The sequence below is a fragment of the Balaenoptera ricei genome, chromosome 9 (assembly GCF_028023285.1).
Source record: "Balaenoptera ricei isolate mBalRic1 chromosome 9, mBalRic1.hap2, whole genome shotgun sequence".
In the NCBI taxonomy this organism is placed as follows: Eukaryota; Metazoa; Chordata; class Mammalia; order Artiodactyla; family Balaenopteridae; genus Balaenoptera; species Balaenoptera ricei.
Window position 1 is genome coordinate 17964205 of NC_082647.1, and position 25498 is coordinate 17989702.

A 25498-nucleotide genomic window follows, 5' to 3' on the forward strand; every position below is an offset into this window, starting at 1 on the left:
AACCTTTCTTAGTCTGGATTTTACCTTCTTCCCTAACCTCATCTCCTACCACTCTTTGAATGCCACAACTTCACTGGTTAACTTTCCATTCCTGGAATATGCTAAATTCATTCCTGCATTGGGGTCTTAGCACAGGCCATTCTTTAAATGGGTGATCCCTTCCAATTTCATATTAAGTCATCTCTTTAGAGAGGCTGTCTAATCTAAAGTAAATTCTTTCCTGATATATCTACTACTCTGTTCTTTTTCCTTCTTAAACCAACAAATAAGTAGAGTCTTACTTGCTTATTATTTAACTTATATTCTGTGTTTTCTTTTAAACCCTAAGGTCTCTGAGGGAGCTTAGTGCTTTGCTCACTTACATATACCCAATATTTAGCACTCAAATACTAAATAATTAAAACTAGAAAAGATAAATAATAACAATAAAACTCCAAGCAAATGGATTTTTGGAAAAAAAGCCTCACATATAAAGTGGCATTAATATTCATTAATATTAAAGCAACCTGGTCATAACAAGGATCATAAAACTGATCATTTCCTTTGGCCCAGTAGGTCTACATTTGAGACTATATCCTAAGAATATAACTTGAAATTTTTATTTATTTAAAATATCCATATATTAATAATTTGTGAAGGTTGGAAAAATGGGAAACAACCCCCAATGTTTCCTGTTTTCATTCTCCTTCTCCAGCCTAGATAAGCCAAACTGTAAGTTGTTTCTTTGGCAGAACCCAAGCAGAAAAGCATTATTAGAGAAAAACCACTAAGTTGGGCAAAATACAATCAGCATGACTTTTAAGTTCACCAGTCTCAGATGGGCAATCGTTATTTCCCTGAAATGCTGTTGTTTTTCTGATGAACCTGTTCTTCTCTCTACAGATGCTATTTTAATATTCACCATTCTCCTTGGACCAAAGAAGCCACCATCTACAAGGCCATTTAAGTCAGAAAACATGAGAGCTATTCATGGGAATGTTTCCTCCTTATCCATTACATCACCAAGTCCTATTGTTTCAATCTCAGGAAATATCTCTTGAACTCATCACCTCTCTTCTATCTTCACTGCCACCACAATCAGAACCAAGAATATTCTCTTAATTAGTTGCTCCATTTTCATTCTTGCTTTACTCCTATCCATTCTCCACACAGCAGAGTGACCTATTTTTTAAATGTATAAAACTAATTCATACACATAATAGATCAATATAGCAATTCATAAAGGCAAAGTTGTATACTCCCTCCACCCCTTTCCAACTGCAATCCCCCAAAGTAAGCAACCACACACTAAATATTTGATGTGTTCGTATTCTCCCATTCTTTTTTCTGTGCTATACATAAACATTGATTGATTCTTTTTTATTTCTAAAAAAATGGGTAACATTATACACAATATATCATGTTATAATTTACTTATTTATTCTTTACCTAATATCATGTCATGGACATTCTTTCAGGTCAACATATAGTTCTTTCCCTTTCTCTTTTTCATATAGCTATGTATTATTCCAGAGAATGGAAGTACAAAAACCAACTTAATAACTTCCTCAGTGATGAACATTCAGTAGCATGCTCTTCTAAACATGTAAATGAGATCATGCCTCTTTCCTTCAAAGGCTTTCCTCTTCCCATGGAAGAAGATCCACATTTCCTACCATGGCCTGCAAGGCTCTGGAATGATATGGCCCTTGCCTCTATTTAATCCACCTTACACCCCACCTCCGCTTGCTTACCATAACTCACACTAGCATTCTAGTAAGGTTTTTCCCACTTCATTCATAATCCCTGCATATTTTCTACTCTTAACCTGTAAAGACCTTCCCTGACTATCCTCCTCTTGCTCACCAATCTAAATTAGGTTCCCCTCAAAATAATTCCATTTGCAGCAACAAGGATGCAACTAGAGATTATCATACTAAGTAAGTCAGAAAGACAGGGACAAATACCATATGATATCACTTATATGTGGAATCTAGGATATGGCACAAATGAACCTATCTACAGGGCAGAGACAGACTCACAGACATGGAGATTGGACTTGTGGTTGTTGGGGGGTAGGGAGAGGGATGGACTGGGAGTTTGGGGTTGGGAGAGGCAAACTATAAAAAAAGAAAAAAAGAAAACAAATTAGGTTCCCCTCTTAAACAGTCTCATAACATCTTGTAAACACCTTCACAGTACTCATCACCAGTTATAATAATCTATAAGAAATTATATGTATATACTTGTATTTATTTATTTATTTAAAATTTATTTATTTATTTATGGCTGCATTGAGTCTTCGTTGCCGTGTGGGGGCTTCCTCTAGTTGCGGGAGCTACTCTTCATTGCGGTGCGTGGGCTTCTCACTGTGGTGGCTTCTCCTGTTGTGGAGCTCAGGCTGTAGGTGCACGGGCTTCAGTAGTTGTGGCTCGTGGGCTCTAGAGCACAGGATCAGTAGTTGTGGCGCACGGGCTTAGTTGCTCCGCGGCACGTGGGATCTTCCTGGACCAGGGCTTGAACCCATGTCCCCTGCATTGGCAGGCGGATTCTTAACCACTGCGCCACCAGGGAAGGCCCACTTGTATTTATTTAAATGTCTGATTATTTCACCTCTGCCTCCTCCAAGAGGCACCCTGCTCTATGAGGACAGAGACAATGTTTTGCTGTACCACCATCACCTAGCACAATACTCAAAGGTAAAAAACATTTATTGAGTGAGTAAATGGTATGTCCTACACTGAGGAATCATTAGGCAGCTAGGTAATAGAATTGCATATTAACTAACCTTTTAAATGATATGTGTTACATGGATGTCTATATGAAATTATACATACACACATAAATATATGAAAAATTTGTAAAATAGTGTAAAAGGAGCATTGGCCTGGGAGGATAGTGGCTCTGTCACTAATTAGGTGGTAACCTAGGAAATGTCACTTCCTGTTAGTCTCCAGGAATAAATGACTGTCAGTAGGTATGGGATTGCCCCCTAGTGTTGGATACTCTGGGAGGTACTACTGACCTTTAGAGGGTAGGGGCCAGGTAAGCTAGACTTTCTGCAAAACGTGGGACTGTTCCTTACATGAAAAATTATTTTGTGTCCCTCATGACTTTTAAAGAGGGCTCTTTTTTAAAATTTAATTTAATTTATTTATTTTTGGCTGCGTTGGGTCTTCATTGCTGTGCGCGGGCTTTCTCTAGTTGCGGTGAGAGGGCTCTACTCTTTGTTGCGGTGTGCGGGCTTCTCACTGGAGTGGCTTCTCTTGTCGCGGAGCACGGGCTATAGGCGCACAGGCTTCAGTAGTTGTGGCTCGCGGGCTCTAGAGCGCAGGGTCAGTAGTTGTGGCGCACGGGCTTAGTTGCTCCGCAGCATGTGGGATCTTCCCGGACCAGGGCTCGAACCCATGTCCCCTAGCATTGGCAGGCAGATTCTTAACCACTGCGCCACCAGGGAAGCCCGTCCCTCATGACTTTTAAATGCCCCCAGTGCAGGTGAGAAACCTGTATATATGATCAGTACCTAAAGCCTGACCTATTTTGCATATGAACACAAAGCTGTTTTAAATTATTACAGAATTCTAACAGTGAGTGTTTTAGGAATGCATCTACAGTGGACACTGAGGACAGATAAGCATTGTCACCAGAGGTGGTCAATCACCATACTTGTGTCAGTTGGTATTTGGAGCTTTCACATTCATGGGGATTTATAAGTGCCAGCAAATGAAGATATGATTATATTTTCTAGAATAGTCATGTCTGAGCATTTATATATTGAAATACAAATCACTGTATTATAAATTACTTTTATATCATATATAGGACATTATTTTGATTTAAAACAAGATCATGTATGTAGATGAAATTCATAAATTATCCATGAATTTCATTTTAGGCTAATACAAGAGATAATGTAAAGATACTGTTCTTAAAAAAAGGTGTGTAGGATAAGATGATGGATTAGATGACGATTAAGATCCTTTCCAGTCTTAATGCGGTGGTTCTTAAGTTTAATAATGGTAAGGATTCTGTTTATTTTGTTCTTTTCATTACTTGGTTTATATTTCACTATAAAATTGGTAATGTAAAAAACACACATTAAAATAATACATGTCTCCTATACTGAACGTTTAAATAGTTACCTAAAGGTGGTGAATCCAAATGATTTCCCAAGTTTCCTTGCAAGGTAATAATCTCATGATTCTACAATTTCAAATTTTTGGTAAATTGTGAGTTTATTACATATTTTAAGTTTTCACCAAATAATTGACTCTAGGCTTGATAGTAAAGAAACTGAAGCACAAAGAACTAATGTATTGTTAAAAAATGAAATGAAGGCTTCTCACTATGAGATTAGGTTCACAGATTTTATATTGCAACCTTCCCCTATTCTCCTTCTGTTTAGAATTTTTCATCAGTTACAATATACTGTGCATTTCAATCATATGTTTTATAAATTGCCTCCTCTCCCTTTTCTGTCACCCCAACACACACACTAGAATAGACACAGGAATTCCTAGAATAGGAACAGGGAATTTTGTCTATTTTGCTCACCGTCTCCTCCCCATGTATAGAACAGTGCCGGGCACACAGGAGGAGCTCAATGAGTATTTTTTGCATGAATGGGTTTAGAATACACGCAATAAGCAAAAACGACTGTGTCGAGCGCCACTTCCACCAGAATTCTAGGAAGCATGTGGGAGGCACCAGTAAATTGACTGATTTTTTGTGTGTATGTGTGTGACTGATTTTTGAGATTGAGGATTCCTCGGCGCTCGTAGAAATTGCGAATGCGTTCTTATATTCGTTGGGATGTATTGATGTGTGAAGGGTTTGTGAACTCCGCGCGCAGAGCTGTGCAGGCTGGAAATCGAACTAACAATTTGCAAAGTCCGCATACTGTTCTCAAATTTATATCATCAGAAACACATTTTTGTAAACGCGTTGGTCTTCCCTTTTCTTGTACTTCTGTAAAGGACAATTTAGGGTATCTCTTCACTGGAGATTAATGGTGAGAACTGGATCGAGGGTGGTGACTCCAAAACGCGCAAACAGGGGCAACGAGTTAACACTTTTCGCAAACAAACGCCAATTCAGTATCCAATTCCCACCCTAGATCAAATCCCGCGCTCCTCCTACCTCCAACCTGCCTGTACCCCGCCCTCTTTAATACCTATGGTGGGCAGAGCAGAAAACGGTCTCGGTTCCCCCCAACTTGGTTACGCCGGCCCCGAGTTTTGGTCTCCCATATTTGAGCAAACACCGAGGAAACGAAACCGCTAACGAAGGCCGCCGACCAAATGACAGCGGAGCAGCACACGCGGGTCAAGAAGGAAGCAAAACACGAAGAAAGGCAATAGTGTAACAGGCACGTGAGGTGGGCTATCCCATCCGCCCTCGGAGTGAGAACATCAACTCCCGGCTTGCCTCTGGGCTGTTACCCTCCGAGGACTACAACTCCCAGGATGCTGCGGGAGCAGTCCCCCGCCGCTCCTCCCGCCCCTCCCCCGCCCCTCCCTGCCGGATCGGCGTGCGCCTGCGCACCGGAGGCCGGAGGAGTCTTACCCTAATGTAAGATGGTGGCCCGTCTGGCTGTGGAACCCACCGAAAGCTGAGAGTCTCTCTCTCAGCCGTAAAGGTCGGACTCGCTGAAGCAATCAGGCCCGTTTCTGAAGAGTTTTTTCCTCGACACTCGTTCAGTGGTCTCCTGTGAGGACGCGGCAACGCGTGGAGTCGGATAAGGGAAAAGCGAGGCAAGGCAGGCGGGTGAGTCTGTGCGGGGCTGGGCTTAGGGGAAACCCGGGGCTTACCGGCTACGAGAGAGCGGAGGCTTCGCTGGGACTGTGCAGGCCGCACCCCCCTTTCTCCCCACCCCCCGCCTCATCTTCAGCCTCCTTCTCGGTCTTCCTCCTCCTCTTCTTCCTCCCTCTCCCCTCTACGCCACAGCAGTTACCGCCGGGAAAAGGGAGCGGGGCAGAAGGCTGCGCGGCGGCGAGCCTCGACTGCTTCGAAAATCTCTTCATTTGGGCAGCCGAGGCGGCTGCTCGTCTTCAGTGCTCTCCCCTACGTTTTTGTAGGGGCAGGAATCTTAGGTCTCAGGACTCCCTGTTTTCCCAGCCCCCTTGCCCCTCTCTGACGTCCTTCCCCAGTGGCTCCCGTCTCCCAAGACCGAAGCCATCACTTCCACTCTGACCCGTGGGGCTCATTAATCCCACTGCTCGTTGCCCACTCGTCCTGCTGCTTGTTCTTTGCTCCGCTGCTACCACTGTGGAGTTAGCCTTTGCTCCCCCCGGTGCTTGCCATTAGCCCCCAGCCTATCTGCTACCCTAGGGCTTCTTCCGATTTGCAGTCTTTCCTTTAACCACATCTGTCATTTTAAAGCTGCCCCTTAAGTATCTAGATTATGCTGCTGCTCGTTCTGACCCACCTGTTTCACAGCGTTCTTGGGTATTGTCCGTTCCTTCCCTCTTTCCTATACAGATTCTTTCAGCATACACTTCCAGAAAAAAAGGGATGCCCCGTGTTGGCCCCTGAAAAGTCAAGGAAGTTGGGAAGTGAATAAAGTGAGGTAGGATACTGTTATACGTTTTGAGTGAAGCTCGTTTATTCAGGCTACTCCGGAGAGGAGCGTCTTCGTTTTGCTTTCAGTGATCTATTTGTGGATTTTTCGCTCTGTTGGGACGTGGTTTTTTGTTTTTGTTTTTGTTTTTGTTTTCCATTTTGGACCGGTTTTTCCATGCTACCAAGCGTTCTTCTGAATTGAGTCTCCCCAGGATACTTAATGTGGGCTCTGATTATACCAACCAATATTAGCCTGGGCGTTTAAAAATAAGATAAATCTGGCACACAACCAAATTCATCTGTGAGCTCCACAAGCAAATATAAGTGGTGTTTTGATTATATGCAGGTTATATGTGGGTTACAGATTCCTTCCAAATTGAGAATTGATTATTGACTCAGTTTTATTGATGTTCAGCTTAATTGATGATATTTTATTTATAGTTTGAGTGGAAATTTCCTCTCCAGCTAATATCTGACTGACTTGATATTTTTGGATTTGGGAAGTTCTTTCTTTTAACATATCTAGAATGGTAGGTATCTGAATAACTTGTCTTCTCTTGAAAACCATTAGGTCTATAAGCAAAAGAAAAATCGATTTTTTTTTGAAAACTAAATCTCATTTTTTCCATAGAAAAGAAGGGGGCTGGGAAAGAAATGACAAAGCTGTGCACATAAATGCATTTGGTAACACTCAGTGTCATTATTATTTACATTAAAAAGCAGAAAACTAGAAGCCAATGGTGGCTTATGATGTCTGTTTTGTGAAGAAGGAGCTTTTGCTATAATCAGACTACTGTGAAGTAAAGAATTACCAGAAAAACAAACAGGATTATGTAGATCAGATACATACATCTCAAACTTAAACATAAATAAGACGTTTTGTTCTTAAGATGTATGTAAAAATATTAAGTCATAGTAGCAATCTCATGCAGCAATATACCTCTTATTTGCAAAAGTAATAATACCTCAAGTGTAAATATAAATACATATAGTTGCCCATTAAATCACTTTTGGATGTTACTGCATTATTGTGATTTTTTACAGATTTTATCTGTAATACTTGATGGAATCTTACATATGACATATTCACTTGATTGTGATAAATGGTCTGTTTCATCAAATGTAAACCGAGGTTAGGAAAGCTGTTTATAAAACTTCATTTTTCCTTTCAGCCACTTAAGCCACAATTTGGGGAAACTAAATAAATCCCGACTTTCCTGAGAATTGGAAGCAATTTATATAGCAAACCTTGTCCTAAGTTTGACCTGAGGTTTTTTAAAAAAAGTATTACTTACTTTTAGTTTATCAGTAGGAATATATTTAATACAATTGATCTTCAACTCTAAGCAAAAAATATATTTCATTTTTCTTTGTAATACACTGGTGGAGAAGCTTTCCACTTTGAACAAGCCTAACACACGGGTTTAGAAACCCTTGGCTGTCATACTTGGCTGAATTGTAAGCAGTGTGTTCTAGGAGAGGACTGTTTGTCTGGCAGAAGAGGGTAAATGATTTTAATACATTTTTTCTTTTGTAAAGATATTTTGCTTCAATAAAAACATTCTCAAGTAATTTTCTCCACTCTATAGTTTTTTTCCTGCCATCATCAAATTCTTAGTTTCAGCACTGTGAAGTCAAAATCAATTTACTTTGGGATCTTTAACACAGCTGAAGAAGATATCTAAAGTTCTTTGACATTTTGATAGGAAATAGAGAGCTGAGAGTTCAAAATATTTTTGTATGGTTTAACTTTTTTTTATTTTTATAAATTTATTTATTTTATTTATTTATTTTTGGCTGTGTTGGGTCTTCGTTGCTGCAGCGGGCTTTCTCTAGTTGCCGTGAGCGGGGGCTACTCTTAGTTGCGGTGCGCGGGCTTTTCATTGCAGTGGCTTCTCTTGTTGCGGAGCACGGGGTCTAGGCGCACAGGCTTCAGTAGTTGTGGCTCGCGGGCTCTAGAGCAAAGGCTCAGTAGTTGCGGCACACGGGCTTTGTTGCTCCGCGGCATGTGGGATCTTCCCGGACCAGGGCTCGAACCCGTGTCCCCTGCACTGGCAGGCGGATTCTTAACCACTGCGCCACCAGGGAAGCCCCTGTGGTTTAACTTCTTAGATGTAACATTTTGAGTATTGTAGCTTCATAATTTCGTGGGGTTCTTTTTTTTGGATAGTTTGGAATACTTTCTGCCAGTTTCAGTAGTTGAATTCTTCAATTGAATAGATTATTTCTACAGGAGGGTTTTTGAACCTGAGTTACTTAAGGTTGACTTGTTATGAGATTTGTTTTCATAAAGTTCCATAGACAAATCTTTAATTTTATTAGGATGAGACAGTTATAATCAAATGGCAAAATACAGAAAAACTGTTTTGTAATGCCCTTCAACTTCAGTCTGATTGGAGCACTAGCGATAACTTGCAGTTTATTACTTTGTAAAAGAAAGAGGGCATTGCTTAAGGATGAACTCCTTGCATTAGGGAAGTTTTATTTTTAAAATGATGTTATATGTATTAATATAATGAAAAAATATCTTCTCAGTTTAAGCACTATGATTTTAGAAATCTTCCCCTTCTCTCCTTTGCTACTTCTGCTTTAAGGTAAGCTACACTCTTCATTAAAAAAAAGTTTCTTTTTCTTTCTGGTGCCTGCAGATAGCACTTGATTTAATCTATTTCAACTCAATGTTATTATAATTTTTTTTAAAAAAATGTTTTTTTAAGTTATTTGTTTGTTTATTTATTTATTTAGGCTGCATTGGGTCTCCGTTGCTGCATGCAGGCTTTCTCTAGTTGAGGCGAGCGGGGGCTACTCTTCGTTGCGGTGCACGGGCCTCTCGTTGCGGTGGCTTCTCTTGTCGTGAAGCACGGGCTCCAGGCACATGGGCTTCAGTAGTTGTGGCTCACAGGCTCTAGAGCGCAGGCTCAGTAGCTGTGGCGCACAGGCTTAGTTGTTCCCCAGCGTATGGGATCTTGCCGGACCAGGGCTCGAACCCGTGTCCCCTGCATTGGCAGGCAGATTCTTAACCACTGTGCCACCAGGGAAACCCAATGTTATTATTTTTATAGACCATTCAAGTGAAATAGAAAGTTTTTTTTTTTAAATTAATTAATTAATTAATTATTTTTGGTTGTGTTGGGTCTTCGTTTCTGTGCGAGGGCTTTCGCTAGTTGCGGCGAGCGGGGGCCACTCTTCATCGCGGTGCGCGGGCCTCTCACTATCGCGGCCTCTCGTTGCGGAGCACAGGCTCCAGACGCTAAGGCTCAGTAGTTGTGGCTCACGGGCCTAGTTGCTCCGCGGCATGTGGGATCTTCCCAGAACAGGGCTCGAACCCGTGTCCCCTGCATTGGCAGGCAGATTCTCAACCACTGCGCCACCGGGGAATCCCGAAATAGAAAGTTTTAATTTGTGAAAACTTAAACCTCTGCTGAAAATTCAGTTAGCTTTCTGTCATTAAGTATACTACTGTCTTGACTTTTTGTGAAGTAAGTTACATTCATCTCAGTTAGTTCTAAAGAAAAACGGTAGGGAAATAGGTTATAGAGATTTTTAGTGCTCTAGAAATAGTGTAACTAGAATGTACTACATACTTTTCTCAAAGGATTTCTTAATCTAAGTGGAACTTGTAAATGGTTTTCATCCCACTGGAATAGCATGTATTGGATAAAACTTGTTAACACGTTTTGAGATTTAAAAAATTTTGTGTTACCTCAGAGATATTAGGAAAAATCTGCAAATGCCCATTCTTATATAAAATGTGGCAATACCACTGATATTTTAAAGAGAGTAATATTTTTTTCTCAAAAGTTGAGAGTACACAAATAATAAAGATAGCATAATTTACTCACTTATTTAGTGATGCAATGAAAGAAGATAGTGGGACTGTTAATCCTATATTTAGTGGTTTTCTGAAACAACTTTTTTCAGAATTCTTTTTAATCTGATACTTATGTGACCTTTATTAGAAAAGATTGTGTAGTAAATGTCAACTTTTTCACGTGTAGTAATATTAATCCAATGGGTTTTGTCACATTTCTTTTTTGTAGCATGATTCTTTTATTTTTTAATCAGAAAGTAGTTTATAGAAGAGAAAATTTCAATACTATTTTGGCCCCTTAGATTAGCTTTCCCATAACAGTTTTTCTTTTACTAGAAGAGAGAAATTACATGCTACTAAAAAGAAGATGATTACTTTTACTTGCTAGGAAAATGAAACTTTAAAGATAGGGCAAGTACAAGGCAATTTGAGTATGAGTTTATTTTTCTCCTAAGGAGTTTATTTGTGAGGATGGTTTCATTCTTTCTAAACTCTGTTTATACAAGAGAGTTGTCCTGTTTTAAACTTTAATTGCATTGGGTGATGGGCAGATGATGTATTGCTATTGGGATAAAACTTGCTATTTGTATATGTCGGATATCTGTTCACAATCAAATATGTTATTTAGTTATGGTATCTAAAACCTCCCCTCTTGAGTATTTAGAGAAAATATGGAGAAGGGGAAATCAAAATAATCAGATTGGTTTGTATATATGCCTAAAACCAGTTTGGGGGAAAAAAAAGTCAAGGCAAAGAAGCAGTGTAATTACAAGAATAAAATGCCAGCATTTAAAGATAGTAGATGTTTGTATCACTGCTTTTGGAAGGAATTAGTGAACGATGATGTAGGGAAATAATGGTTGAATTTTGAAGAGTAGTTATAGACTGAAATATCAAAGGGGTGGAGCTATATGTTGTCATTAAGCCAGATATCTGAAATTTCTTAAGCATATTTTTCAGTTCTCAGAATAAAGAGGAAGTGCTAATTTTCCTGATTATTTAAGAACCTACTAATTCAATCCCTGTTAAGGGCAATTGGTGTCTTCAGATAGTGAATTTCTTGAAATAACATTGGCTGATTCCGGTTATTGAACATTGATTGTAGCAACTTTTTTTCTTTTTATTTTCTGCCTTTCATATTTTGCTTTTTCTTTTTTTAACAATGTTTCGTGATTTTTCAGCTATTGTTTGGGTGGACCCTTTTGTGAATGCTGTAATTGAATGAAAATTTGAAATATAAGCAGTATTGCTTTTGGTAGTAAGATTAATTTTTCTTTTGATGGAGATCCCCTCCATTTCGATTAGATTTTTTCCTTTAATTTTTAAATTAATTCTTAGTTGAGAATTAGCTCATACAAGTTCCCTGTCAAATTAGATCTTTCCAGAATTCTTTTTCGTACTTCAAATGGGGACTTAGATATTTGTTGGGTAAAGAAAAGTGTTATGATATGCCTTGGTTTTGTCATTTAAAATGAAGTAAAGACATTATTAGTGTTAAAAAAATTGACTTATTAACGTGAAAAATTTTAAACCAAAGTAGACACAAATCTCTATGTGTGTGTCACTTCAAAGATCATCAGCTCATAGTCAATCTGGGTTTACCTATGCCCCCACTTAGTTTACTCCTTGTCCCCCTACTCTTTGACCTGGATTATTTTGAAGCAAATCCTCGTCATCACAATTATTTCATTTGTACTAGAACTCTTTTTGACATATAATATCCTTGATTTTTTTAAAAAAATCAGGATTATTCAATCAATTTGTCAAATAGTCTTTAAGTACTTATTATAGACCTACTTCTTGGGAAATGGCCCAACCTCTTCTAAGAGTTTATTATCTTGTTGGGTGTACTTTCATAATAATATAACTAGCACTATCCAAAGCATTATACAACTAACGCTTTGATACATGCGTCTGAGTCCATTATGTTAGTATAGGGTTATCTAGGAGTAGGGCTTCCTTGAGAAAGTGGGACTTGAATAAAGAATATGTACTGTCTGCATAGGCAGATCATCTTCAGAAGGAGAACATTCCATACGTTCCATGTGGGGCTTGGAAGCAGGAGCAAACACTTGGTGGGGACCAGCATGATGTGAGAGAGGTGTAAGGAGTCTGATCTCAGTAGAATAAGGTGTTAATTTCTGAGAATGGTGTCAGAGAAATTAGTATGCTAGAGTAGGGCTAGATTATAAGGTATATTCAGTGTCAGGTTGAATCTGATCAGCTACGGTAAGGAGCCAGTAGTTGGTTGGGGGCAGGAGATGACAAGATGAAAGTACTCTTAAAAAGATTCCTTCTTCAGTAGTGTGCAGCATATTTTGGGGTTGACAGTTGAGTTGAGTGTGAAAAATTAATGAGTAGGCCACTGAGGTAAGGGGCCACCTGAGAGATGTTGGTGTGGATATTCTACACGATTTGGCACCTAATTGATTCTATCTTCTCTTCAGTCCTTATATCCAGAAATGACAACAAGGTTTTGGAGAATAGAGGACTGAAGAAATGTCTATTTGTCTTTGATAGTAAACTGCAATTTGTTAGCCAAGCCCAGCTTTTGAAAAGGAAGTGATGCATGATTACTCAAATAACAATCTCAAGAAAATTCAGCAGAAAATAGCTACCAGTGTTTTCAAATAATTTTAGATATGTATTCACTGGGAGTTTGGAAAATAAAGAAAATCTTTATTACATGATAATGAGATGGAACATATTTCATTTGTAAAAGGGAAATTGATGCCTCATCTGCTTCTTATGTGTATAAGAGTTCAGAAGAAGTATTAGGAAATGTATATTTGAACAGCTTGTAACCAGTATATATTACTGGATAGCTTTAAAGTTTAATAATGACCTGATTAACACAGAAGGAATGGCATAAAATTCTGATGAATAGGGCACTAATATTGTCAGCCCCAACCTCCCTTAAGGATGGATAAGGATAGGTCAGCAGGCCAAAGAAGAATGTAGGGACATTATTAAGTGAAAGCTTATTCTTTGATTTATTTTGATATACTTTGTTTTGCAAAGGTATTATTAAAAACAGATCTGGTTAAACAACAGCCATATTTATTTTATTTGAGAATTTTTTTAAGTTCTCAGACCCTTGAAGTTATTCTTTTCTTTGTTTTGGTTTGTTCACTCTTCATTAAACCAACTTACTTCATCTATTGTGTATTTTTGGATAGCATGCTTGCTTTGTTTTGTGAAGGATAATTTCATTTGTTATCTTAAAGCAGCAGGGGAAAAGTAGATTTCTTGTTTCTGGCTTTGTAAATAGTAGATGAATAATACTGTATTGCCATTGTACTCTTCCTGCTTCCCTCAGTATCACATGTATTCCCTTTCTACAATATTTAACATGTGGATCTCAAGAATTCTCATAGTTGAGTCTGAAAACATCTCAAGCTTAGGTGCTTACAGCTTCAAAATTAAATTTACCTTAATTTACCAATCATTTTCTTTCCTATTATTATAAAAGGTATAACCTACAATAATGCCATGGACCTTTCGGGTACTTGGGAAATATTAATAAGGATAAAGATAATGATGCAATATAGTGCATTGTTGGGAAATACGTGTTTTTCATTGATGTTCCCTCCATCCTAAACCTCCTTAATCCTGGTGATGTGACAGAACTATTTTTGACATTTTTTTCCTTCTTTATTTAGCGGGTTATGCGTACTATCTAATATGGTCACTGGAATAGAAAGCTATTGCCTTCTCCTTGGGTATGTTTTAACAGAGCCTTTAATATTTTAATTGTGGATTTAAGATTGAATTGCTATCGCCTTTGTGCAGGAGAATCTTGAGGAGGATTATGCTTCTTTCTCATTACTACCCAGTGTATGTGGGAAGGAAGTAAATATCAAATATGCAGTATAGGAGAACCTTAGTATTTGAGAATATTTTCAGTGGTAGCTGCCAATCCATTCTTTTCCCCAAGAACTTTTAATTTAATGCCTTGAGTGTGGAGCCGCTTAAAAGTGTCACAGTGGGTGGTGGAGGGGAGAGGAGAAAATGGTTCCATGCTCCAAAAATCTCTCCCAGCTTTTAACAACTTGAATTAATCTCAAATTATTAGTATTTTGCATAGTTTTATTCATGAAATTCCTGGGAGGGAGCCCTTTTTTGTGTGAGTGGCTTTGGGGGTGTCTTGGGTAGCTGGGAGGGCAGGTACATTGCAAACCTAGGAAAAGGGAGGAGAGGCAGAAAATACAGTGAAACACTTCAAATTCTAATAATGACCACGGTGCATTTTTGCCTAAGGCATTGATGGCACTGGCTCCTTTGCTGCCTTTGGCTACATACTTTAGGTTTTCTTTTCTAAGTTAGGCTTCTAGTTGGGAAGGCTACAGACTTTAGCCTTTTCTAAGTCAGACTAGCATCCCTGTCCAGGCTTGTGCATTTTAACCTCTCTAGCTCAAAACCTGACCATTTTTGTGTCTTTAATCTGCCAGAAGGAAGGGGGAAATGGGAAAGAGAAGAAAATACGTGTGATACTCCTCATTTTGCTCATGTATTGGCGTAAGGTTATTCTAAGATTGTTTTATAGAAGAACCTCTTCCTTTCATTTTTAATTTTATGTAATCAGTTATAAAGTAGTTTCATGAATTTACTAAATGAATACTTAGAAATCTTTTAAAATGTCCTTTAGCAATAGAGTTGGTGATAGGTCGAAGGGTACTGATGTTAGATGCTTCGTGGTACTTTCTTGGAATTTCTTGCTTCTACTAAAATCTTTTCTGTTGTCCTGGACCTAGTCCTAGATGTGAATTTTGCTTCTAAAAAGTAAAGCTAATAGTCTTTTTTAAGGTAGTTACCATCCCTGCACTGTATTCAAATCTGTTTGATCCTAATGAAAACAAGTATTAGAGTAAAATACTTTAATATAGCTGTGCTAACAAAAGAACATTTGTTAGTCGTGTGTTGCCCTCTATTTTTTTGTCATGCCTAGCAAATGTTTTCAGCAGCTTTGGAGAACTCTGAATAATATATGATGTGTTTGTGTTTACAGATTGTGCTTTTTATTATATACTACTGAATTCTGTAATTTTTAAAATGACGTTATATTAAAGGAAATATTGCTCTTGGAGTAACGGGCTAACTTAAATGATTTTTTTTATAGTTGAACATAGTTTTCACTGGCCTATAGATTTCCTTGCCAGCCCTTTCAATTCCCCCTATTTTTATTTATGGCTTCTGCTGGGAGCATGCAGTTTAGTATGGAACCAGACTGCCTGAGCCTGAATCTTACTCCTACCACTTCTTGTCAGACCTAGGGCAAGTTACCTTATGCTGTCTGGACCTCAGCTTCCTCATTTGTAGAATGCAGCTATTAAGATTGTTGTGTGGAATAAATGAGTTAATGTATATAAAGTGCATGGAATAGCGTTTGGCATATAGTAAGCCCTGGATACGTGTTTGCTGTTTTTATACGTTTGAAAGAATTTTTTAAAAATCTATTTTTGAAGACTTATCTTTTTATTCAGTGTACTTTTTTATGTCTGGGTAGTAGACATATGTTTTCAGTAGTTATTTGACCAGCTGGAAACACAGGTAATGTGTTTTAGGGGGTAATCAAAGGACTGACCTACCTGGAATTCTTTTGAATCAAGGAGTAATGGAAAATGAACCTGGACAGGTATGATAGAAAATAATTATGGAGTGTTTTGAACTAAGGCAGAGAAATTTAGATGTGGTTGATAAGAGGGGAATCATTGCAATCACTGCAAGTTTGTTTTAAGTCAGGGGAGTGATGTGTTTAAAATAGTATTTAGGGGAAGATGGTTTTGAGTGTCCTTGGTAGCATAGACTTATTTGATTTTATGTGGATAAGAGGATTTTTTTTTTTTTTTTTTTTGTCTATTCTGTTCACTGATGTATCCAAAGTGACCCAAATAGTGCCTGGTAGATAGTAGGTGCTCAATAAATACTTATTGGATGAATAAACCTTAAGGGGGACTGAGTTAACAGAGACAAGCACAAAGGAAAGTGAGCTTTTTGGATCCCTACCTTTAAAGGGGTAGAAGTGAAACAGTTTTTTTTTTTTAATTAATTAATTAATTTATGGCTGTGTTGGGTCTTCGTTTCTGTGTGAGGGCTTCTCTAGTTGTGGCAAGCGGGGGGCCACTCTTCATCGCGGTGCACGGGCCTCTCACTATCGCTGCCTCTCTTGTTGCGGAGCACAGGCTCCAGACGCGCAGGCTCAGTAATTGTGGCTCACGGGCCCAGTTGCCTCGTGGCATGTGGGATCTTCCCAGACCAGGGCTCGAACCCGTGTCCCCCGCAATGGCAGGTGGATTCTCAACCACTGCGCCACCAGGGAAGCCCAACAGTTTGTTTTTTTAAGGTACTTATTTATTTATTTATTTGGCTGCGTCGGGTCTTTGTTGCGGCACGCGGGCTTTTCTCTAGTTGTGGCGCACAGGCTCCAGAGTGTTCAGGCTTAGTTGCTCCACGGCATGTGGGATCTTGGTTTCCTTACCAGGGGTCGAACCCATGTCCCCTGCATTGGAAGGCGGATTCTTAACCACTGGACCACCAGGGAAGTCCCTGAAAAAGGTATTATTAAAGGAACAATTAGAGGTAAAAGGAAGATGGAAAAGTTTGTCTCAGAAAACAAAGGAAGAGACTTTCTAGGAGAGAGAAGTCACAGGGATAGGAAGATCTAGTATGATACCACTTCAACTTCAGGAAGAAAAAAAGGAATTGACATAGTTCAATGCAACATTCAAGCAAAATGAGAATAGAGAAAGCCCTTTGGCTTGTGTGTGACAGTAACTAATCACATGAGAGCGATTTCAGTAGACTGAGAATGTAAATCAGATTGGCGGGAAGTTCAGAAAGATGGTAAGTACAGACTGTAGCTAAAGACTATTCAATAGTAGGTAATGACTATAAAAGTGGCAAGAAGACAAATTATAATAGCAGCTTTCACAGTTATTGAATGTGTAATATGAGAGATTCTATTTATTAGAAATGAGAAAACTTGAGGCAGTCTTTGTGCTGAATGTTCTTAAGTTTCACAGTACAGAAGACTTATTACACATGCTGCTTCAGGGTTCTGCTACTTGCTAACTCTGTAATCTTGAGGAAAGTTGCTTAATCTTTTGTGCCTCAGTTTCTTCCTTGTGAATGATGGAGATCTGTTTCATAGATCTGTTATGTTCATAGATCTATGTTATTTCATAGATCTGTTAAATTACTTAATCTTTTTAAAACTCTTACAACAATGCTTGGTATGTAGTAAATATTTGATAAATATTAGCTGTTATTATCATCCACTGCTGAAGTAACGTAGAGAGTAGGATTGGACGATAGAAGAGAAGAAATAGAAAAAAAATTAATAAAATTATTGCCAAGTAGTGGTAAGAACTAAATGGAAAAGCCTTAGAATCTTTGCTCTGACTATCCCTCTGCCTGGAAAACACTTATCTAATTACTACATAGCTGTCTCAACTCTCTCAGACCTTTGTTCACATGATGTGCTTTTCACTAAGGCCTGCCCTATTTATTTCCAGTTAGCATCCAGGCCCCTCTCCCCTAATATTAATATTTGCATTTTAAAACTTTTTTTTGCTATAATACTTCTCTCTAAACATATCATATAATCCACTTACTCATTATATATGCTGTTTGTTGTTGATCTCCATCTACTAGGATGGGGATGTTTGTTCTTTGATGTATCCCAGGTTCTTGGAATAGCACTTGGTACATAGTAGGTGCTCAGTATATGCTCATTGAATGAGTAAATTATTTTACCATTGAAGTGGGGTGGATGGGGCAATCAGTTTAAGTGGTGGTGGGGATACATTTTTGGAGGAGAGCCAATTTTCTGAGATTGATGGACACTACATAGAAGGTGATCTTCTCAGAGACTTTGTCTTCTCAAATGGGTTTTCTGAGTCCATTTTGGTACTGGTTTTCCTGGAAATCATGTGGGATACCCATTTAGCTGAGGGAAAAAAATGTAAGATGTATCTCTTTTTTTTTTCCCTATAATAATTATATTTTATATTTGATTAGCTAATAAAAGCTTATATTTGTGTGCTTATTAGAATCTAGGAACTGTTCTAACTTCTTTATATTATTAATTTTTAAAACTCTACAGCCTTACAAGTACATTACAGTTTCCTTGTAAGCCGTCATTAGGGGTGAAGGAAAAGCCCTTTGCACTGAGACAAAGGGCAGTGCTTCCCCAGATTTTTGTGTTCCATTGACAGGGAGCTTCTGATACCTCCTTCTAGCAGTCACAGCCTAGACACTATTGCTTGCCTAAAGTCCATCAGGACTAATCTCATTATATCTTTTATCCCTTTTTATGTCAGTTACTGCCATTCTCCCAGGTGACAGTTCATGTCACACACTTGAATCCTCACAATTTTCTGAATATTTCTTATCTTTTCACTCCTCTCCATCATCAGCAAAATTTCTTGTATCCTTGTTTTTTTTTCCTGTATACTTCCTCTGCTTTCTACTTTTCTGAAGACACTGCCTTGTACGTGTTGGCTATAATGTTTTTCATTTTTTTCTTATATACTATCATCAGGGGTCAGTGGGGAGTCCATGCACTGAGATTTAAGACTACATTTCCCATTCTGACCTCTTCCATGGAATAGGAGTCAAAAAGTGAGCCTGGTTATATTGTTCAAAAACCCTTATGTTTGCTGGCATTTCTTGCATTCTGAGTTACTCATCTTTTCTTCACTTTTAGCTCTTAGCTTACTGTCATTCTTGCTAATAACACTATCCCTTTTAAAATTCTTGGTAATTTCAACATATACCATCTGGGTTGCTTCTATTACTGTGGCCTCTTAAGTTCTAAAATTCTTTAATGATCTTGCTCTCCACCCTATCTCAGTCACCACTCCATGGTCATATCTTTCTTTTTTTGGCCACGCCACACGGCATGTGGGATCCTAGTTCCCCGACCAGGGATCGAACACATGCCCCCTGCAATGGTAGCACAGAGTCCTAACCACTGGCCCTCCAGGGAAGTCCCCATGGTCATACCTTACACCTTGTTATTACCAATAACATGAACCCCCACCCCACCATGACTTTCAGTTCATGCAGCCCCTCTCTGACCACCGTCTGTCTTTTCAGCTCCTTCCACATACTTCCCAACTCAACAAGCTTACTATCATTAGGACCTCCAGTCCAGTTTGTATTCCCTTTACACTGTCCTTTGCCACCCTTGATTTCCTTTCTTCCCTTCTTACTTAGTGTATTACATTCATTACCTAGATATCAATCATTATATTCATTCTCTTTCATTGGCCTCACCTCTCTTGCTCCTTTTTTGCTTCTTCATACTTACTTGGCGAAAACTTAACCCTAGTTAAATCAGATTCTCTGAGTTCTTCATGTCTGCACCTGTGCAGCTGACAAGGACTAAAGACTGAAAGTTACTGAAAAGCCCTTAATATTGTCTAGAAATCATAGTCTATTTCCTTAGTCCATTTGGTTTCCCCTCTCCTAGATGACCTAGTTTATACCTTTGCCTTTCTCCTCAAACTTCCAACCGTCCTCATACTCACTCTCAGTTGACGGACCTGCTTTCTACTTCATTGAGAAAATAGAAGCAGTCAGAAGAATATTTATAGACTCCACCACCTGTGTACCTACTGATAAGACATTGCCTGCCTTCTATTACTATGGATGAATTGTCTTTGCTTCTGTCTAATCCCAGTTCCTCTGACTAATGCGTTAGATCCCATCCCCTTTCATTTACTTTAGACAGTACTCTAGCAATTCTCCTCCCTCTCTGTACATCCTCAGTTCTTCCTTCTCTTCTGGATCATTCCCATCAGTGTACAGACATACTGTTATTTTTCTCATCATAAAAATATCTTCTCTTGATCACTATTCCTTGCTCTTCTCTATTTCCAGCTATAGAACCCCTTAAAACATTGTCTAAGTGCACTTGTTCTAATTGTTTTCTCATGTTCTTTCTTAAGCCTATTCCAATCAGGCTTTTGCCCCTACCACTGTACTAACATTTTTTTGTTCAGGTCTCCCAACAATGACATTATTAAATCTAGTAGTCAGTTCTTTGTCTTATGCGATCAGTCTACATTTGACAAAGTTATTTTCTTCTTGCTCTTTGATACACTTGTTTCACATGCCTTTTAGGATACCACATTCTTTTGGTTTTCTTCAAAACTCATTGGCTGCTCCTTCTTAGTCTTTCTTGGTGGATCCCAGGCAGGACTCACTCCTTGATTATCTTTATCTGCTCTCACTCCCTTGGTGATCTCTGCTAGTTTCATGGCTTTGAATTACTTCTAAATATGGATGAGACTCAAATTTATTTCTCTAGTCCAGACCACTCTCCTGAACTCCAGATTTGTATGCCCAGTTGCCTACTCACTATCTCCGTTTGAATAATTACTAAACATCTCAAACTCAACATATACAAAATGGAATTCTTGCTCTTCTCCCCACCAAGTCTGTCCTCTCATACCTGCATCACCCACAAAGCCTTCCTCATCTTAGCTGTTGGCAGCTTCAAGTTGCTCAGGATAGAAACCTTGGTAAAATCATTCTTGATTCTCTTGTTCTCACATCCCACATTCATTTCATCAGGAAGTTGTTGGCTCTACCTTTAAAACGTACCCAGAATTAAACCAGTTTTTCCCATCTCCATAGCTATCATCATCTCTTGCTGGGTAATTGCAACAACCTTTTAACCAACTTCCCTGCTTTTACCCTTTTCTTTATAGTCTGTTAACTAACAGCTGTCAGAATGATCCTTTGAAAACATAAATGAGATGGCAAGATTTGCTCTGAGTTTAAGAAATTTCATGAATTGATAAGATTAGAGATTATTCTAGTCTATCTTATCTTACTAAATCTTGAAGGCATATTTAATGCAGTCTTTGATTTTGCCAATTTTTATGGATGGGGAAGTTGTCAGGGATGGCTCATGGCCTGCTTCTTTTCTCCTCACTAACCCTCCTCTCCTCCACCCTATACACAGAAAGACTTGACACCTATATCCCAGAGGAAATTGGAAAGAGAAGGTATGAGTTGGTTGCTATTGCAGAAAGTTGCTTTGAGTAGAAGACTGGACCACCCTTTTAAAATAGAGATCTGTGAGGACTTCCCTGGTGGTCCAGTGGTTAATTCTCCATGCTCCCATTGCAGGGGGCACGGGTTTGATCCCTGGTTGGGGAACTAAGATCCCACATGCCACGTAGTGTGACCAAAAAAAAAAAAAAAATAGAGATCTGTTGTTATTTCACTACTACCTCTAACCTCCTTTAGCAATACTTGCTTTCTCCCCAACCCCTGCCAAATTTAGTGTCCACCCTCTACTCCCGCCCTTTCTGTTTTTCCCTACTTCCAGATGGATATATTGTATTTCTTAAGACTTTTGGCTCTATTTGAATTAGTATTTTATACTCTAAACTCTTTTCAGATATCTTGATAACCCATTCTTAAGTCTCTGATGTGAGTTGGTTTTACTTTTGTTCATAAAGTTTCCAACAGAATGATGCTGAACGTGACAGTAAAAGGGAAATTGGTACAAATAGGTGAAGAAGAAATCATGTGTAAAATTGTGGGGAAAATGAAAGATATGTTTTTTGGGTACTCTGAATGTATTTGTCATAATGCTAATGATTTCTAGAGGAGTTACACTGTAATGCAACATATAAAGAAGCTTGGAGATTAGTTGAAAAAAGAACTTCACAGTTCATTTCCTTTATGTCTTTACTTCTGTTCTCTGAAGGCAAATGTTCTTTAATTAGTTTTCTTTTGATTCCCTTTCAGAGTGTTCTCTTATACTGGGATCAGCAATGATATTACAAGTTGTGATATTGTGTATACATTACTACTGATATCAGATCTTTTCATATTATGGTGCATAGTACCATAGATTGGTACCAAGAGATTGGTCTGAAGGTAGATATATGCCTGTTTTCTCAAGCTGTTTCATAGACTTGTGTTGTTCAGTATGGTACTCACAAGCTACATGTTGGCTATTGAGCACTTGAGATGTAGCTAGTCTGAATTAAGATGTGTACTCTGTAAAATAACGATTACATGTGGAGTTCATAATATTTTGGATATATTGGGTTAAATAAAATTAATTACTGGTTCTTTTTCTTAATGTGGCTGGTAGAAAATTTAAAATTCTGTGTATGGTTTGCATTATATTTCTCTTTTACAATGCTGTCTTATACTTACCTTTTTCTTTGTCCTAACACTTTGAGTTATTTTAACTCAGTTAATAATCTGTTATGTATTCACTAAAAATGATTTTGGTATTATGTATTATAAAGGATTTTTTTCCTGAAGTTTAATACTTTTATGTTGTTATCCTTCTTAGTATTCACTTTCTCAAGCCCTGAGTTGTCTTTTTAAAAAATTTTTTTTTTCCAACCTTTTGACTTTTGTCATACCCTTCTCATGGTACTACATAGGCATAGTGATTCTTTCTGTATATTGCCTGGAAGAACTTTGGAGGAATTTAAAAGTTGATCTTTTATTTACTTCTTAAGATAATATTAGGACTACTAATAGTGTATTTTACAAATCATTCTGATACTAATGTAAAATTTTAAAATTTAAAGTAAAGGCAGTTTGTATCTGGTAAAAAAAGAAAATGGATTGAAAATTTCACATGTGAGGAAAGACTGATTGAACATAAAACCCAACAAACAAATAAACAAGCAAAAAATACCTGCACTGACTTAGTCTGTTGTTACAGGTTTTAAACTTTCATAAACTTGCACCGTAGCATCATTACTACTGTTTTTCCCTCCATGTTATAGTTCTTTAAGGATTTAAGCTTATGATTTTATTACTCTTACCTTTTTTGATCTGTTGAAAAAAAGATTCATACTGGGTTCAATGAATCCTTTTTTTAGGGTTAAGCCTTGAACTGTGTTTAAAACCAAGTGGCATATAGCTCAGATCTGGGTAGTTTTTAAGTGAATAACTCATTTGGGTAGCTGTGGATTATTTAAAGGGAGATTTTGATTTCTGAGCTCCAAAATATATTTCAAAGTAATCCATGATATGTTGTTACCATCAAGGTATTAATAAAAATGGCTTTGTTAGGCATTTGAAAATAATTTATTTACTGGAGAGCTATTTTATTAGTTTCACCTACTCAGAGAGTCCACAGCACCTAGGTATTGAAGGTTACGTAAAAGCACATTCAGAAGAAAGTGTATAAGAAAAAAGTTTGGGCCAAAAGCTTGAATTTTTTTTTAAATTTAATTTTATTTTTTATACAGCAGGTTCTTTTCTTTATATAAATGTATTTATTTTATTTATTTTACTTTTGGCTGCATTGGGTCTTTGTTGCCATGTGTGGGCTTTCTCTAGTTGTGGTGAGAGCGGACTACTCTTCGTTGCGGTGTGCAGGCTTCTCATCGCGGTGGCTTCTCTTGTGGCGGAGCACGGGCTCTAGGAGCGCTGGCTTCAGTAGTTGTGGCATGTGGGCTCAGTAGTTGTGGCTTGCAGGCTCTAGAGCGCAGACTCAGTAGTTGTGGCGCACGGGCTTAGTTGCTCTGTGGCATGTGGGATCTTCCTGCACCAGGGATAGAACCCGTGTCCGCTGCATTTGCAGATTCCTAACTACACTGCACCACCAGGGAAGCCCCAGCAGGTTCTTATTAGTTATCTATTTTATACATATTAGTGCATATATGTCAATCCCAATCTCCCAATTCATCCCACCACCACAAACCCCGCCCCCCGCTTTTCCCCCTTGATGTCCATACGTTTGTTCTCTACATCTGTGTCTCTATTTCTGCCTTGCAAACTGGTTCATCTGTACCATTTTTCTAGATTCTACATATATGCGTTAATATATGATATTTGTTTTTCTCTTTCTGACTTACTTCACTCTGTATGACAGTCTCTAGGTCCTTTTTTTAATGACTGGAATTGATAAAAAGTAGGTTTGAAAATGACAATTAGGGGAGAAAAGATAAAAGATATCTAGGGAGAAAAGATAGAGAAATAGAGAAAATAGGGATTGTGGGAAAGAAGAAGAAAAGTGAGCTCACTAAAGTTCACATTCTTAGATGCTCAATGGAAGGATAATTTTGATAGACTCTTTGATAGACTGAAACAAAAATTTTGCTACCTGTCAACTTTCTGGATCTTAGAATACCCTATTTACCTGTTTGGGTCCTCCTAAAGTTTTGAGGATAAGCCTGATTTCTGTTGGCTGTGCAGACTTAGATTTGGGTTGACCTATAAGAATAATTTCTGAATCCATCAGTGTTGTTTATATCAAATGTTTGTACTTTTTTATTGCTGAGTAGTATTTCATGGTGTGGATATATCACAGTTTGTTCGGGTTTTCAGTGTTTTTGACTTTTACTAATTGAGTTGTTATGAACGTTTGTGTACAGATTTTTGCGTTAATACACGTTTCCGTTTCTCTGGGATAAATGCCGAAGAGCACACTTAATGGATCATCAAGTAAATGCATATTTAGTTTTAAAAGAAACTGTAGGACTATTTTCTAGAGTTGCTGTATGATTTTGCATTTCCACAAGCATTGTATGAGTGATTCAGTTTCTCTGTGTTCTAATCAAAGTGGGTGTGTGTTAGCCCTGTTTTTTATTGTAGTCATTCAGATAGATGTGTAATGATATCTCATTGTAGTTTTAATTTGCATTTCCTTACGGTTAAAGATGTAGAACATCTTTTCATGTGCTTATTGGTCATTTGTAATCCTCTTTGGTGAAATGTCTATTGACGTCTTTTGCCCATTTTCTAATTTGAGGTTTTTTTTGGCCTTGAGTTGTGAGAGTTCTTTATATATTCTAGATACAAGTACTTTGTCAAGTATGTGGTTTGCAAATATTTTTTCTCAGTCTGTAGCTTGTCTTTTCATCTTCTTCATAGGGCTATTCACAGAGCAAAAGTTTTAAATTTTGATGGGGGCCAGTATGTTAGTTCTTTGTTTTATGTATAGTGCTTTTTGTGTCAAGTCCAAGAACTCTTTACCTAGTCCTAAGTCTTGAAGATTTTCTCTTAAGTTTTTTCCTAAAAGTTTTAGAGTTGTACATTTTATGTTTAAGTGTATGATCCATTTTGAGCTACTTTTTGTATAAGATATGAGGATTAGGTTGGGGATTTTTTTTTTTCTTTTTAGTCCATTTGTCCTAGCACCTTCTGTTGGAA

At 38.1% G+C, this 25498-nt stretch overlaps 1 protein-coding gene across 8 annotated transcripts in view; it reads left to right on the forward strand.

The window, feature by feature from the left end:
- Positions 1 to 5537: 5537 nt before the first annotated feature.
- CNOT4 (CCR4-NOT transcription complex subunit 4) overlaps positions 5538 to 25498 on the forward strand; it is a 140453-nt gene continuing 120492 nt past the window's right edge. For 7 of the 8 annotated variants that reach the window (XM_059933303.1, XM_059933307.1, XM_059933305.1 and 4 more), the window contains exon 1: positions 5538 to 5745. The gene's annotated coding sequence lies outside the window, so the exon portion shown is untranslated. Of the gene's footprint in view, positions 5746 to 6459; positions 6548 to 25498 lie in introns of all 8 variants that reach the window. The other variant, XM_059933304.1, reaches the window with a different exon arrangement.